Source organism: Somniosus microcephalus, chromosome 10, assembly GCF_052327205.1.
Source record: "Somniosus microcephalus isolate GS21.2 chromosome 10, FLI_Smic_1.0, whole genome shotgun sequence".
Taxonomy (NCBI): Eukaryota; Metazoa; Chordata; class Chondrichthyes; order Squaliformes; family Somniosidae; genus Somniosus; species Somniosus microcephalus.
In genome coordinates, this window is record NC_140996.1 from 153,058,987 (window position 1) to 153,075,798 (window position 16,812).

At 44.9% G+C, this 16,812-nt stretch overlaps 1 protein-coding gene across 2 annotated transcripts in view; it reads left to right on the forward strand.

The window, feature by feature from the left end:
* LOC147111767 (PC3-like endoprotease variant B) overlaps positions 1-16,812 on the forward strand; it is a 780,400-nt gene that overhangs the window by 612,998 nt on the left and 150,590 nt on the right. The gene's annotated exons all lie outside the window — the stretch shown is intronic.

The following is a 16,812-nucleotide window of genomic DNA, read 5'->3' on the forward strand; positions in this document are numbered from 1 at the left end:
GCCCTCCGGCGAGGAGTCTCCACTGCTATCCCTGTCTCCACCATCTCCTCTTGCTCACTTGTGAATGGTGAGACACCAGGTAACAACACTACTCTATCTCTTGTCGGACCCACCGAGGTGTGCGTATCTGCACTGGTGCTGGGTGCACTTATGTCTGGTGGTGATGCACCCACAGAGGCTGAAGGCTTCTCTGAGGAGTCATCTTCCTCTTCCTTTTGGGCAGTTGGGGGCTCTTGATGGACCTGTGGGAGAGTAAAGAGAGGATTTAGAAATGTTATATCAAGAATGGGTAACAATACCATTATGCACATGATCAACATTCACTCGCTGCTGACATCAGTCCCCATATGAGTGACTGCTGTATGCCATGTGGTTGTATAAGATGTAATTCTGTCACCAGTTTGCTGAGATGTCCCCCTCGCGCCATCTCCCACCTCCAGCTGCTCTGTGACTCCTGAGACTTCCAGGGCGACCTCCTCTGCTGCAGTTAAAGTGGCCAATGATGGAGGGCCACCTCCGGTTCTCTTCCTCTCCCTCTTATTGTGGGCTCCCTTCTCCTGCAAGGAGGCAAAGAAGAGAAGTTTGAGTGAGAGTGCTGGAATGAATGTAAGGAATGGATGGGTAACATCTTTAGAGGGTGACTATGATGGAGTGGGTGCCAATGCCAAATGGCCTCCTTGTGTGTTGTTAGTTGGTATGATTGTATTAGGATGAGGGTGAGTGTGAGAGGTGGTTAGTCAGATGGGGATGTGATAATGTAGATAGAGAGAGAGGGATGGGTGGAGGTGCAAGGTATGTTGGTGTGAGTAATGCAGGATTAGGGTAGGGAAGGCAGAGTGATGGGGATGGGATGAGAGGCACAGCAGGATGAAGTTGAGTGTGGCTGTGCACTCATCTTCCCTGATCTAATGAGATAATTGAAACATTTCCGGCACTGCACCCAGGTCCTCCTGGCAATATCCCTGCTGTTCACCTCCTCTGCAATCTCCAACCTGGCTCCTTTGGTCTGCTGGGGAGGTCTCTTCTGCCCATTCGAAGGGAAGAGGACCTCCCTGCGTGCTCTCACTCCCTCCACAAGCATATGGAGGGAGTCATCTGAGAACCTGGGTGCAGCCCTCTGCCTCTGTACAGTCATGTTTCCAGGTGTTTGGAACACTCCAATGCTGCAGTACAGTGCCTGTACAATCCTAGATGAACCTTCAAATGCAATGTGGCCAGGGCTCCTTTAAATATCCTGGCTGAAAACACGTCATCGATGACGTCATCAGACCCGCACCATTTAATAGGGCTGGGTAACGCGCAGGGCGGTCTTCATAGGTGCCATTAAGGGAAAGTCGATCTCAGGAGCGGAATGGAATGAGGAACAGGGTCGCAACCCGCCATGGCGACCACTCGCACACGACCTGCCCAGGTACAGAAAACTCTGGCCAATGTCTTCCCACCTCCAACAATATAGCACTGTCTCAGTAGTGCACTGGAAAGTTATTCTAGATTATGTGCTCAAATTCTAGAGTGGGGCTTGAAGCACAGCCTTCTGAGTCAGATGATGAAAGTGGTACCAATTGAGCCAATCTGATTGGGGGAAATGTAAAAATGAGCAATGATACAATAAGGGACGCTCTGCTGAGGTTTGGTTAAGCTATATTGCTAGGACAGATTATAAAACCTTTGCTCTGTATTTGACTAGTGTTGTACCTGACCTAGAAGTGCTTGCTGCTGGGTACAAAATGTGACAGTATAACTCTGGAATGCAGTCTCATAAAACTTTGGTTTAACATTCCATAATGTAGCAAGTTTAAAAGTAGTCTGGGCGGTCCTTTGTGATCCGTAGGCTCTCTCCTATCCAGGAGAATTCGAACTGGATGTAAAGAGAAGTCAAGTAGTATAAGTACAATACCTGGCTGTAACCTATACTGTCTGAGACTGGTAGCTAGTTTATAAGTGCACCCTCAAATGTTGATCCCAAGAAGTGGCAGCAGGCATTAGCATTAACATGGTAAAAGGGAAAATAAAATCCTTTTTCTCATTTCAAACCCTTGAGATCTCCTTCAGTTCGCATCATGATGACCCAGATTGAATGTGATTTCCCCTGAGTTTATAGTAGAGGCTGCACCCAGTCAGTTCCTATGCTATAAGGTCTTAAATTTAATTAATTACCTACCCCACACATGCATTGACTTTTAATTTACAGTTTAAATCGGCAAGTGATTTGCATCAGGTGTTTATACCAGCCTAATATGAATCTCCTGTTTCACAGCCCCAAATAAAACCGAGGGGAAGAGGTGGGTGTTTTTAATCTCTAAAACCAATCACATAAATAATTCACCATTTTTACTTCTTCAGTTACTGCAATTGTGGTGCAAAATCACAACAATTGTGAATTTTCAGCACACATATGAATAAGGTATTAGACTGACCATGGTACTTTATCACTCGTTCTCCTCAGCTTCTCTGCAGCCTTTGACCACATCAGCTTCCTTCAATGCCTCTGCTCCGCTTTCCAGCTTGATGGAACGGCCCTCACTTAATCCACTCTTACATACCTGATCATAGATCTTGTCTATCACTTCTCTATCAATGGCTTTTCTTCCCACCCCTGAACTGTCACCCCGGGAGTTCCCTAAGGCTCTTTCCTTGACCCCTGCTCTTCCTTTTCTATATGCTGCTCCTTGGCGACATCAACCGCAGATATGAAATCAGTTTCAAACTGTGTGCTGGTGACACCCAGCTCTACCTCTCCACCACTTTTCTTGACCGCTTTACTGTCTCTGTGTTGCTGGAGTGCTTGTCAAACATACATTCTTGCATGAGCTGCAATTTTTTTTATTCATTCCCGGGATGTGGGCGATGCTGGCAAGGCCAACATTTTTGCCCATCCCTAATTGCCCTTGTGAAGATGGTGGTGAGTCGCCTTCTTGATTTGCTGCAGTCCGTATGGTGAAGGTACTCCCACAGTGCTGTTAGGGAGGGAGTTCCAGGATTTTGACCCAGTGACGATGAAAGAACGGCAATATACATCCAAGTCAGGATGGTGTGTGACTTGGGGGGGTAACTTGCAGGTGATGGTGTTCCCATGCGCCTGCTGCCCTTGTCCTTCTAGGTGGTAGAGGTCGTGGGTTTGGGAAGTGCTGTCGAAGAAGCCTTGGCGAGTTGTTGCAGTGCATCTTGTAGATGGTACACACTGCAGCCACGGTACGCCAGTGGTGGAGGGAGTGAATGTTTAAGGTGGTGGATGGGGTGCCAATCAAGTGGCTGCTTTGTCCTGGATGGTGTCGAGCTTCTTGAGTATTGTTGGAGCTGCACTCATCCAGGCAAGTGGAGAGTATTCCATCACAGTCCTGACTTGTGCCTTGTAGATGGTGGAAAGGCTTTGGGGAGTCAGGAGGGGAGACTCTCGCCGCACAATACCCAGCCTTTGACCTGCTCTTGTAGCCACAGTATTTATGTGGCTGGTCCAGTTCAGTTTCTGGTCAATGGTGACCACCATTGGTGCGGGATTTGGTGATAGTAATGCTGTTGAATGTCAAGGGCGGTGGTTAGACGCTCTCTTTTTGTAGATAATCATTGCCTGGCACTTGTGTGGCGCGAATGTTACTTGCCACTTATCAGCCCAAGCCTAAATGTCGTCCAGGCCTTGCTGCATGTGGGCATAGACTGCTTCATTATCTGAGGAGTTGCGAATGGAACTGAACACCGTGCAATCATCAGCAAAAATCCCCACTTCTGACCTTATGATGGAGGGAAGGTCATTGATGAAGCAGCTGAAGATGGTTGTGCCTAGGACACTGCCTTCAGGAACTTCTACAGGTATGTCCTGGGGCTGAGATGATTGGCCTCCAACAACCACAACCATCATCATTTGTGCTAGGTATGGCTCCATTCAGTGGAGAGTCTTTCCCCTGATTCACATTGACTTCAGTTTTACGAGGGCTCTTTGATGCCGCACTCGGTCAAATGCTGCCTTGATGTCAAAGGCAGTCACACTCACCTCACCTCTGGAATTCAGCTCTTTTGTCCATGTTTGAACCAAGGCTGCAATGAGGTCTGGAGCCGTGTGGTCCTGGCGGAACCCAAACTGGGCATCCGTGAGCAGGTTATTGGTGAGTAAATGCCGCTTGATAGCCTTGTCGATGACACCTTCCATCATTTAGCTGATGATTGAGAGTAGACTGATGGGATGGTAATTGGCCAGATTGGATTTGTCCTGTTTTTTGTGGACAGGACATAGCTGGGCAGTTTTCCACATTATCGGGTAGATGCCAGTGTTGTAGCTGTACTGGAACAGCTTGGCTAGAGGCATGGCTAGTCCCGGAGCACAAGTCTTCAGCACGACAGCTGGGATATTGTGGGGGCCCATGGCCTTTGCTGTATCCAGTGCGCTCAGCCATTTCTTGATATCATGTGGAGTGAATTGAATTGGCTGAAGACTGGCTTCTGTAATGGAGGGGACCTCAGAAAGAGGCCAAGATTGGTCATCCACTCAGCACTTCTGGCTGCAGATGGATTCAAACACTTCAGCCTTGTCTTTTGCACTCGCGTGCTGGGCTCTGCCATCATTGAGGATGGGGTTAGTCGTGGACACTCCTCCTCCCATCAGTTGTTTACTAGTCCACCACCATTCATGACTGGATGTGGCAGGACTGCGGAGCTTTGATCTGATCTGTTGATTGTGGGATCGCTTAGCTATGTCTATTGCTTCCATTGTTTAGCATGCATGTAGCCATGTGTTGCAGCTTTCCCAGGTTGGCACCTCATCTTTAGTTACACCTGGTGCTGCTCCTGACATGCTCTTCTACACTCCTCATTGAACCAGGGTTGGTCGCCTGGCTTGATATTAATGGTAAAGTGAGGGATATGCCGGGCCATGAGGTTATAGATTGTGGTGAAATACATTTCTGCTGCTGCTGAAGGCCCACAATGCCTCATGGATGCTCAGTTTTGAGCTGCTAGATCTGTTCTGAATCTATCCCATTTAGCACGGTGGTAGTGCCACACAACACGATGGAGGATGTCCTCAGTGTGGAGACAGGACTTCATCTCCACAAGGACTATGCGGTGGTCACTGCTACCAATACTGTCATGGACAGTTGCATCTGCGACAGGTAGATTGGTGAGGACGAGTTCAAGTAGGTGTTTCCCTCGTGTTGGTTCTCTCACCACCTGTCGCAGGCCCATACTGGCAACTATGTCCTTCAGGACTTGGCCAGCTCGATCAGTAGTGGTGCTACCGAGCCACTCTTGGTGATGGACATTGAAGTCCCCCACCCAGAGTACATTCTTTGCCCTTGCTACTCTCAGTGCTTCTTCCAAGTCGTGTTCAACATGGAGGAGTACTGATTCATCAGCTGAGGGAGGGCGGTAGGTGGTAATCGGCAACAGGTTTCCTTGCCCATGTTTGACCTGATGCCATGAGACTTCATGGGGTCCAAAGTCACTATTGAGGACTCCCAGGGCCACTCCCTCCCGACTGTATACTAACCACTATGCAGCCACCTCTGGTGGGTCTGTCCTACCAGTGGGATAGCACATACTCAGGGATAGTGATGGAGGAGTCTAGGACATTGACAGAAAGATATGGATTCTGTTAGTTTACCTATGTCAGGCTGTTGCTTGACTAGTCTGTGGGACAGCTCTCCCAATTTTCGTACAAGTCCCCAGTCCCCTAGATAAGGGTCTAGTGAGAAGGAGGAATTAAAGGAAATTAGTATTCATAAAAAAATAGTGCTGGAGAAATTAATGGAACTGAAAGCCGATAAATCCCCAGGGCCTGATAATCTGCATCCCAGAGTACTAAAAGAGGTAGCCATGGAAATAGTGGATGCATTGGTTGTCATCTTCCAAAATTCTATAGATTATGGAACAGTTCCTGCAGATTGGAGGGTGGCAAATGTAACCCCACTATTTAAAAAAGGAGGGAGAGAAAACTGGGAACTACAGACCGGTTAGCCTAACATCAGTAGTAGGGAAAATGCTAGAGTCTATTATAAAGGATGTTATAACAAGACACTTAGAAAATATCAACGGGATTAGACAAAGTCAACATGGATTTACGAAAGGGAAACCATGTTTGACAAACCTACTGGAGTTTTTTGATGATGTAACTGGTAGAATAGACAAGGGAGAACCAGTGGATGTGGTGTATTTGGATTTTCAGAAGGCCTTTGATAAAGTCCCACATAAGAGGTTAGTGTGCAAAATTAAAGCACATGGGATTGGGGGTAATATACTGGCATGGATTGAAAATTGGTTAACAGACAGGAAACGGAGAGTAGGAATAAATGGTTCTTTTTCAGGGTGGCAGGCGGTGACTAGTGGGGTACCACAGGGATCAGTGCTTGGGCCCCAGCTATTCACAATATATATCAATGATTTGGATGAGGGAACCAAATGTAATATTTCCAAATTTGCTGATGACACAAAACTAGGTGGGATTGTGAGTTGTGAGGAGGATGCAAGGAGGCTTCAAGGCGATTTAGACAAGTTGAATGAGTGGGCAAATACATGGCAGATGCAGTATAACGTGGATAATTGTGAAGTTATCCACTTCGGTAGGGAAAACAGAAAGGCAGAGTATTATTTAAATGGTAATAGATTTGAAAATGTTGATGTACAGAGGGACCTGGGTGTCCTTGTACACCAGTCACTGAAAGCAAACATGCAGGTGCAGCAAGCAGTAACAAAGGCAAATGGTATGTTGGCCTTCATTGTAAGAGGCTTTGAGTACAGGAGCAAGGATATCTTACTGCAGTTATACAGGGCCTTGGTGAGACCACACCTGGAGCACTGTGTGCAGTTTTGATCTCCTTACCTAAGAAAGGATATACTTGCCATAGAGGGAGTGCAGCGAAGGTTCACCAGACTGGTGGAAGGACTGTCGTATGAGGAGAGATTGGGTCGACTAGGCGTATATTCACTAGAGTTTAGAAGAATGAGAGGGTATCTCATTGAAACGTATAAAATTCTGACAGGGCTAGACAGACTGGATGCAGGGAGGATGTTTCCCCTGGCTGGGGGATCTAGAACGAGGGGTCACATTCTCAGGATACGGGGTAGGACATTTAGGACTGAGATGAGGAGAAATTTCTTCAATCAGAGGGTGGTGAACCTGTGGAATTCTCTACCACAGAAGGCTGTGGAGGCCAAGTCACTGAATATATTTAAGAAGGAGATAGATAGATTTCTAGACACAAAAGGCATCAAGGGGTATGGGAAGAGAGCGGGAATATGGTATTGAGATAGAGGATCAGCCATGATCATATTAAATGGTGGAGCAGGCTTGAAGAGCCGAATGGCCTACTCCTGCTCCTATTTTTTTTTGATGTTTCTATGTTAGTGAGGAGGACTTTGCAGGGTCGACTGGGCTGGGTGTGCCATTGTTGTGTCCAAAACCAATGCCAAGGTTGATGCCGGGTGGCTCGTCCAGTTTTATTCTTATTATTGTTTCTTGTAGCCATTTGTTATAACTGAGTGGCTTGCTAGGCCATTTCAGAGGGCAGTTAAGAGTCAACCACATTGCTGTGGGTCTGGAGTCACATATAGGCCAGACCAGGTAAGAACGGCAGATTTCCTTCCCTAAAGGACATTAGTGAATTTGCTTCGGCTAAACATTGGGAAAGCCAAAGCCATCGTCTTCAACCACCAGCTGAAAGTCCCTACCGTCACCACCAACTCTATCCTCATCCCCAGATACTGTCTCACACTGAACTATACTGTTTGCAGGCTTTACATCATATTCAACCTGGATCCGAGTTTCCAACCCCATATCCTCCCCATCACAAAGGCCACCTCCAGCTTACCAATCACCCCTGTCATCACCGACCTAGATTGGCCCCTGGTCTCCCATTGCCTCAGATTTGAATTTCTCATCCTTGTGTTTAAATCTGTCCACGGCCCTGCCCTTCCCTATCTCCCTAAACTGTGCGACAACCCTCCCCCGAGTTCTCCAGTCCTCTAACTCCAGCATCTTATGCATTGCTCCTTACCTTCACCCCCACCATTGCGAGCCATACCATCAGCCACCTAGGCCTCATGCTCTGAAATTCCTTCCCTAAACCTTTTCACCTCTCCACCTCCTTTCCAACCTTAAGACACTCCTTAAAAATAAATTCTTTGACCACTCTTCCTGACATCTCCTTCTTTGGCTCAGCGTTCATTTCTTCCTTACACCTCTGTGAAGCAACTTGCAACATTTTTTTATATTAAAGGCATTATATAAATGCAAGTTCTTGTTGTGGTTGTTGAGATATTTAGAGGAGCAGTGCAAGGTATCTCCCAAATTTGGATGAGCTCTCTTCACCACAGGGTGACATTTCCAGTTTTCGCAGGACAGGCTTGTCAATCAGAGCTGAAACTATGACTACTGACTAACTGTAATTGCACCAGGTTTTATTATACTCCAGGAAGGTTTTACATTGTGAAGAATAATTGATCCTCTTTATGTAGAGCAGAACTTTAACAGGCTGTTGGACATACAAGACTTCATCTTTTACAACACATAATTAAAAGTAATACAGCCTTTAAACTTGGGCGGTGAAACTGAGTGAGCTAATGACCTGAGCTAAGCCCTGTATTCTGTAAGAAATGAATGTGGTTAGTTCTCGTTCTGGTCTCAGTGGCTAAGGTAAAACTTTTACCTTAGGTACTGAGATCAGAATCAGAATTAAACAAAGTGTGATTTCTTACAGAATGCATATTTCAGTAAATGCCCATTTGCAAACAATAACAAAACTGTTTCTAAACAGAAATAAAAAGTATGGTGAAATACTAAGCTGTTTCTACACAGATTGATTGGAATACAGAGCCTGTTTTCTATTAATACAAATTGCATTTTCTGAAGTATTTCTATGGGAGGCTTTACATTCAGAGAAACTTCTATGACATTTCTGTAAAAGGTTCCATACATGGGCGGACACATTGATGAGTGTGAATTAGTTTATGGGTGAAGAGAAAGAATGGTTCTGATTGACAAAGAGCCATTGTAAAAAATCCACTGAATGTGGTTTCACTCAGCCTCAGAAGCTTTTATTGTTCTGTATGAGAGGGGCTGCAACAAAGTCAAGCTAATTGTAGACAGTTACTGAAAATCAATTCAAACTTTGTATCAAACATAGGCAGAATCTGATGGTAATAATGAACTCTAAGGTCTGCATTTATCTAAGCTGGAAAGCAGAAAGGTGGTCAGAACGGTCTTCTTCTCTCTTAGGCAGTCCCTCGGAACCAAGGATGACTTGCTTCCACATTAAAAATTAGTTCTCAGGTGACTGATGAGTCCAATGCGGAACCTACAGCCTCAGTTACAGGTGGGGCAGACGGTGGTTGAAGGGGCGGGTGGGTGGGGTGCTTGGGTTGACATGTGCTCCTTCCGCTGTTTGCGCTTGGCTTCCACTTGTTCCCTGCGAAGAGACTCGAGGTGTTCGCCGCCTTCTCGGATGCTTCTCCTCCACTTTGTGCGATCTTGGGCCAGGGATTCCCAGGTGTCGGTGGGGATGTTGCACTTTTTCAAGGAGGGTAATCCATATTTAGAGAGCATTCACCTATCTCGCATTGAAACAAGGGGGTTAGAATTTAACTATCGGGCAGTCGACCGGCAGAGCACGCCGGCTGTCTGCTCGATGGTGCCAATGGTAGGGTAAGCCTGGTCTATTTTGAGAGCCAGGCTTTGTTAGCATAGGGCTATGGGCAAAAAATGAGCTCCGCGGGGCAGTCTGGCTGGCTCCAAGCCACTGAAATATTGGGCGGCCTAGCCATCCAGGCTAGAAGATAGTGAGGGGGCGGCGGGGGAGATCAAGTGCGGCAGCAGCCCAGGTTGTTTTTGTAGAGCCTGGAGGGGAACTTCTGCTCTTCTCAGCCCTTCAAGAGTAATACTTAGCTACTGGGCTTCTCTTCAGCTGGACCGCCATCTGATCATGTGCATAGCGTGCACAGTGCATGCTCTGCCCAGTACTGTCTTAAAATGGCATTTTGGGTCCTATGTATGTCATAGGACCCTGGTTTATATATTAAAAGGGCCTATCGCCTGACTCAGGCAGCTGCTCCTGCCATCCAACGATAGACCCTTTAGCCAAAGGGGGAATGGGGCAGTAAACTTGTTCCCAACATTTTAGGAGTGCTACTGCCCTGTTTCTACCAGTGAAAATCTACCCCAAGGTGTCATAACCGCAATCCTGAGGAGGTGAACGCGTGCCTGTTATATTTAATCTGAGGATAGTACTGACACAGCTAACAGGCTGACAGAATAAAAAGTATTCAGGATGGAAAGAAAAAAGCTGGATGAAGCTTGAGTTTTAAAGAAGTGTAAATTTTGGCAGGCAGGGAGGATGGAGGTAAATAAAGAATTCCACAGTTCTAAAGCCAAGGGAAAGAATGAGTTAGACTTGAAAATGTTGTGATAAGTATTGATGTCAGCACAAGATAGCAAGATAAATGTAGATAAAGAAGTTCATTCGCCCCAACTTAGCTCATCCATCCAGATAAAAAATATTAGTTCTTCCCAGCATGTCATCCAACAGTGCCTTGACTAAATCTATGGTTTTCACCTCCACCATCCTACCCCAAAGACCATCTGAATGAGAATTAGAAGGATTCTCTGCAGGGTTAAAGGAAATGTGCCGATGATTAACCAGTGAATGCTAAGAAATCTGACCCAAATGACTAGTAAGATTATGAAAAATCTTTACCAGATTGGAAAAGCTCTGGAAAAAGAATGGGAGAAATAAAAAGTGAATAAGACAAGGAGCTCCTAAGCACACTCGCATTGTACAGATTATGAGGGCTGTGACTATTTTTTTGTAACTCTTAGCAGCCTCCACATTGTTTATTTTTGAATGATATAAGTGGATGGAGTTAAGATACAGATCAGCCATGATCCCATTGAATGGCAGAACAGGATCGAGGGGCTGAATGGCCTACTTCTGTTCCTATGTACTGCCCTGGTATCATAATGTGGTTCTTAGTTTTGGAATTCCTATCAACCACGTGCACATAACACGTGCACATAACACAGGCCACCTACCTTCAGTGCAGCATAAACTCCTCATCCACATCTCCACTACAGCCTACATCCTGTTCTCTTCTGCTTCAATTTCATAGACCTATGCACAGCTAAGATCCTTAGCTTTTTTCTATGTCATTTGGAAATGTTGCCACTCTTTTAAAATTTTATTCCCAGCATAAACCACCTTGATGCTACTTTCCTTTAGTTAACAGGGTGAGACAGCCGAGGCAATGAACTTCTCAATCATTCCTCTCATTGCTACAGTATATTAATCAATTAACAGAAGGCACACTTTGCAGGGCAAAATATGCATCCTGAATAAATTTTCCTTTCTCTCCATCCTCCAGGATGGCAACTGGAAGCCATCCTTTCCAACAACCCTGCTGAGAATGGTCAAAACACAGCCACATATGATACTTACATTAAAACGTCTGTTGAAGCTGTGACAAGAACCCTCCGATTGGAAGTCCAACATTACCCACTTGAATTTCAAGCTTCAATGCGCTATCTTCTGTGGATTCCTCAGGAATTGATTTCCTCACTCTTACCAACTAAAAATACTCCATTCAGCTCCTCATTGAAAACTTGGTCAACTCCTGGCTATATTTGCATTTGGCACTGCATTATGGGATGATTATACTGGTTTGAAGTAAAAAAAAAAGTTGGAGCAGAGCTTTTGAGCCAAAAGTTGGGTTTCAACCAAATTTGTCCACTTTTACTCTATTGTCTTTCTTAGATTTATATCAGTATTAATCTGTACGATGCACCATATAATGGTGACATTTTTTTGCATATTTGTCTGCATAGTTATTGCTCATGCAAGGAATTTACTCAGCTTGGTTGACTATCCGTGGGTGCTCATTTCTTTTGAAGTGTTAATTCATTGATATAAAATGTGTAAAGCTAAGAAACAAACTACAAAGCAATGTAACATCAGTATAAAACCAATTTTTTACTTGAATGAGCATCGAGCTGCTCATTATGTGCCCCATAGTATCTCTCTAGAAGTAAATATTTGTATAGGCTTTGTGTAACAATTGAAAACAAGTAAATATGGGCTACGATGCTTTTAATAAAATGCATTTAATGAGTAACAATAAAAAACAGAATCCATCAAACAACTGTAAACAAATACTGACAAAATAATTGTAAGCTCAGATACACATCACTGAAAATGCAGAATGACTTTGATAGCACAATTCCATTCAAGTAAATAATTTTTTAAAAATAACTCTGGAGTCTTCCTTCTCCATTTGATGATCCTCAAAGACATACGCAAAAAACCTGGGCCTCAATAACTCCAATGTCAGTGGTTACACTCCAGGATTATTTCAGACAAGTAATATTTGAATGCTGATCATGACAAGTCCGAAGAATATTTGATTATGTGCACGCAGGCACAAGTATTGCGAATTGTTTAAACAAATACCGCCATCTTTACTTTTCAATTAGATTTCTATGTTGCGAATCAATGAGCTAGCTTTCAGTTTATATTTGATTTGATCCTGCTCCAAGCTCAAATAAAAGTGTTGTGATTGGTTGCTGGCATTGTAAATGATTGAGGATATCCTCAGCAGTGATGGTGTCTGTATACTGAACAAACCATATCAAAAGCTCATAGACATTCGGGGTGATTGAAATATTACCTCCCCTAGTGGAGACAAGGCAGCTGGGCAGTGAAAAATCGCCCAAAACCCCTGGAGCAGCCAGGAGCTAACCTTCCAACATGGTCAGCACAGGCAGCAGGCACACTCGTCCAAAGCCAACGGGTCCTTTTTAGTATATGACGTCATCGGGACACGACTGCAATTTTTACTGTTAGGCCTGAGCGGGAAACAGCAGTGAGTTTCCCACCAGTCCAATCCAACTAGGATCAGGGCCAAAACGTAAGCTTACATTTTTTTTCTAATTTTCTTGTGGGGCTAGGAGGAGTAGGTGTGCTCCTCTGGGCCCCACAAGGAAATCTTAGGCCTCTGCTGCCACAAACACTGCACCACCCCAATCGCAGGGACCCCTGCGGAATGGCCCGACAGCCCATCATGCTCTTGGCAGGAGGTCTCCAGGCCGCCTGAGTTTGCGACGCTACCCGCCAACGTCCTGCCCGAATGGGTGGGAGATCACCCAGCATGATTTAAATGAGGCCCGGGAGTTGAAATACCACCCGGGCCTCATTTTTAAACTGACATCAAAACTCAACTTCAAAAACTGGCCCACAGTTACAATCAAGGTCAATCTTTACAGCTCCCCCATTCCCCCACCCCATTTGCAACATGTCAATAATAGGAGTAGGGTACTTTGAATAAAATTAGAGGACGTTTCCTCAAAATTGCTGTGTGACAGAGACCAATATATATGGAGATACTGCTAGACAAGGGAACTGGGCATAAGCAGATCCACTGAAGGACTTAACATGACAGTCTGAGCCTCCCTAAGCTTTAGTCCCCAATACTCTGCCTGTGCCTATTGGGGAAGACATTGGGCTGGATTTTCATTCTGGAGGTGTGTAGGAGGCGGGACTACAACTTTTGGGGTTGTAGTCCCGCCTCCATTGAGTTGTGGCCAACCCACACAATTTTCACTTGATTGACCTTGTTGAGCTGCTGGGCGGGCTCAGCAGGCAAATTAAGAGCCACCTGGCAACAGGTGAAGTCACAGATTGGTATTTCATCTGTCAAGAGCTTTTGACAGATGAAATATCAGCGTTTGATAGCTCTTTGAAGCTGTCAAACACTGACAATCTGTACTCTATGTTAATTCCTTCCTCTCAGGCTGATTTAGAGATCTCTCCAGAACAGAAAGCTGAATATTGCAACTTTTGACAGCTCGCGGCCATTCTGCTTTCTGCGCCGGTGAGATGAGGGACTCCCAAGACCTGAAGGAAGGAAGGCTGTAAAGGTAAGTAAAGGTAATTAAACTTCTTTAAACACTTTACACACACCAAACACACTTACCTCTTCACTCATGCACCCATCACTCACCTGAACACCGGACATCTTGAACCCTCCAAGTCCTTCAGCCCGACGGCCCGCCTCACTAACTTGGCATGGTTTGACGCCATCGGGAATCCCACACTTCAGGAATAAAAATAGGGATTAGGCTAAAAACTGCCTGTTAACTACCTGTTAACAGGCAGTTAATTGGCACTAATCCCCTTCCCGCCTCGGGAAGGCAGGTCCCAGCACAGGTCGGGTATCCGCCTCCTTTGAAACTGGCATGGAGGCGGGTTGGAGGCGGGATGGGTTCATGCCCCCTGATTTCGAGATTTTAACCCCCCCACACGCCTCCAATCCCGCCTCCACGGCCCAATGAAAATCCTGCCCATTGAATCCTATTTTATCCATTTTTTTGGCGTAAAACTGGGGCATAAACAACCAATTTCATGGGGCCTATTTCCAGTGCCCAAAGGGTGCCTGAAATACAACCACGCCATATCGGCTCAGGCCGCCTGAAACAGGCAGTATGCCCCTTGCATAAGCTAATGAGGGTTTAACAACTGTTTTGGGCCCCTTCTCAGAAATTCATTAGCACTGAGTTTATGCATGGGGCATGCTGCTCTCAGTTTTTCAGATTCTTGCTGCAGCCTAACCAGTGGTCCTTAAAGAGACTGATGGAGGCCATCAGCAAACAGGTAACTTTTTCAATTTTAACTTACCGTAATGTGCAGCCAAAAGAAGCAGGAATGCTCCTCCTAGCTCCATAGCACTACCGCGGGCTGCTGTCGGCCCCGCTCAACCCTCACTCCTGGTCTCCTTCCCACTTTCCAGGGCCTACCTCAGTGAGGCTGCCGGTATTGCAGCCAGCCCATATTGGTGTACTACAAGCCGACGATCTGTCTCTGGACGCCCAACTGGTGTTCGCAGCTCACTAGACTTCTGCTGATGAGGCCCGAGGTCCAATTTCAGATTCTGGTGTGTCCTCTGAATGCACCGACCATTTCGGGCTTGAAAATGAGCCTAACCAAATCTCCAGCCCATTGTTTCTTAAAATGTAGCTTCATATACCAGAGTCAGTATGGCTATAGCGTTCTGAGTAACGCGCAGTGTCTACTACATTTCAGGGATGCTAATATCCAATACAAGGAGAATTGCATGTTTATCTAAACCATGTTCTTGAAATAATTAATTTGTTTTACCTAAGATTCTTGTATGCTCACGAATAATTTTGCGAGCCTGTTAAACTATGCTTAGTGGGATTCACAGCCTAAAGCCAAATGCAAGACAAAGAAAAAACACCTTGCCATTTACACCTGTATATGTTTATTAGGAAACCAGTTTCAAGCCACATTTTTCTGCCGTTAGTAGGACCTAGATAGTGGTTCCATGCATTTAAATCCCAGAAGCAGCAAAAGTGTCAAACATGCAGTGCAAGGAATAAAAATTGATTTTCTGTTTAGGAAAAAATCCAATCACCCGTTAGTTGTCCAGTAATTTTTAAATGGTTTCAGCGCGGTACATTTCACCTTGATGCATATCTTGCAGCCCATATTCCTATCTGTAGCCATTCTGCTCTCTTCTATTAACTGTATACTTTAACTGCCAATTCCTCTCGAATGTTATTTTCTCTAGATTGCACAGTAACTACATTTCAGATGAGCAGTGCATTTGAAGTCACTTTTTCTGCTGTGTTTGTGTAAAATTTGTGAGTGAGTGCAACAGAGGTTGCCCCCACCCCAAATAAAATCACAGACATCATGCTCTGCGCCACTTTTCTTCAGAGAAAGAGCCAAGCTATAATTCCCCTCCCTTCCACTCCTTGTCCACTGCTGTGGTGTGTGGCTCTTTTGTGATCTGTTAATCAGCAAGAATGAGTTAACTAAATAGTCAATATGTAATTAATATTTAATTATCTTTATTAGTTGTAAAGTTTAGTTTACACAACGGTTAGCTCAATGCTAATTGTACTGCATAAGTTCCAGCTCAGTGTTTGTTTCTGACAAGTGCATTACATTTGACTGATATCAAATAGTTTGCCCACTTAAGAGGAATTGGCTGTGGCCTGAATGTGGCATCTGAGAAGCCCGATCGTACTGCATTCCTGTTCACTTATATCAGAAAGAATAAGTGTTCATATTTATATTAGGGCAGCCTACAGCCACAAATGATAATGTGCAAATATTATGTAATATTAGTAAACCAGAATCCTTTACACCCAATCTAGTTTTGTTAATTGTAAAATAATAAATGCACTTAAAATCAGAATAGTTTCGGACTTGAAACACACAACGTAAGGGAAGTGAACACTGCAGTATTATAATCAGAATGGCTTCACTGTTTATTTGCAACCAGTAACATAATGTGACTGATTTACAAGAATTTAGCTCAAGTGTTAATCTGACAGTTACAAAAAGCTCCTTGCTGGCAGAATCACTTTCACTATCATATTAGTTGCCTCCTCTATTAAAGCAGCGTGGTCGATAATTGGAATGCTTTTATGTCTAGTGCTTCTGACGAGACTCTCTTTAGGTCACGTACAGACGGTCGCTCAGCGCACAGCTGAACAGTCGCAAATAATTTAAGCTGTGAAAGTATTGTTCTCCTTGTATTGTGGGACAAGGACAGTTCAAGGGAAGTATAGTCTTGTGCTGACTACCTGCTGATGTGTGGTGAAATAGGATGGCAATGACACTATGTATGCAGACAATTAAATGTATTTTACACAGAAATGTCAGTCCAGAGGCAAGTTTCCACATGGCCGTGCTTTATGATCTTTATGTAGGATGAACTAGTAGATTGAAGTAGTGCAGCTGAACTTCCTGAGGATGAGAAAGCAGTCAGCAGCACATCCAAGCTACAGGTTTCTCATATAGTCTGCATCATGCT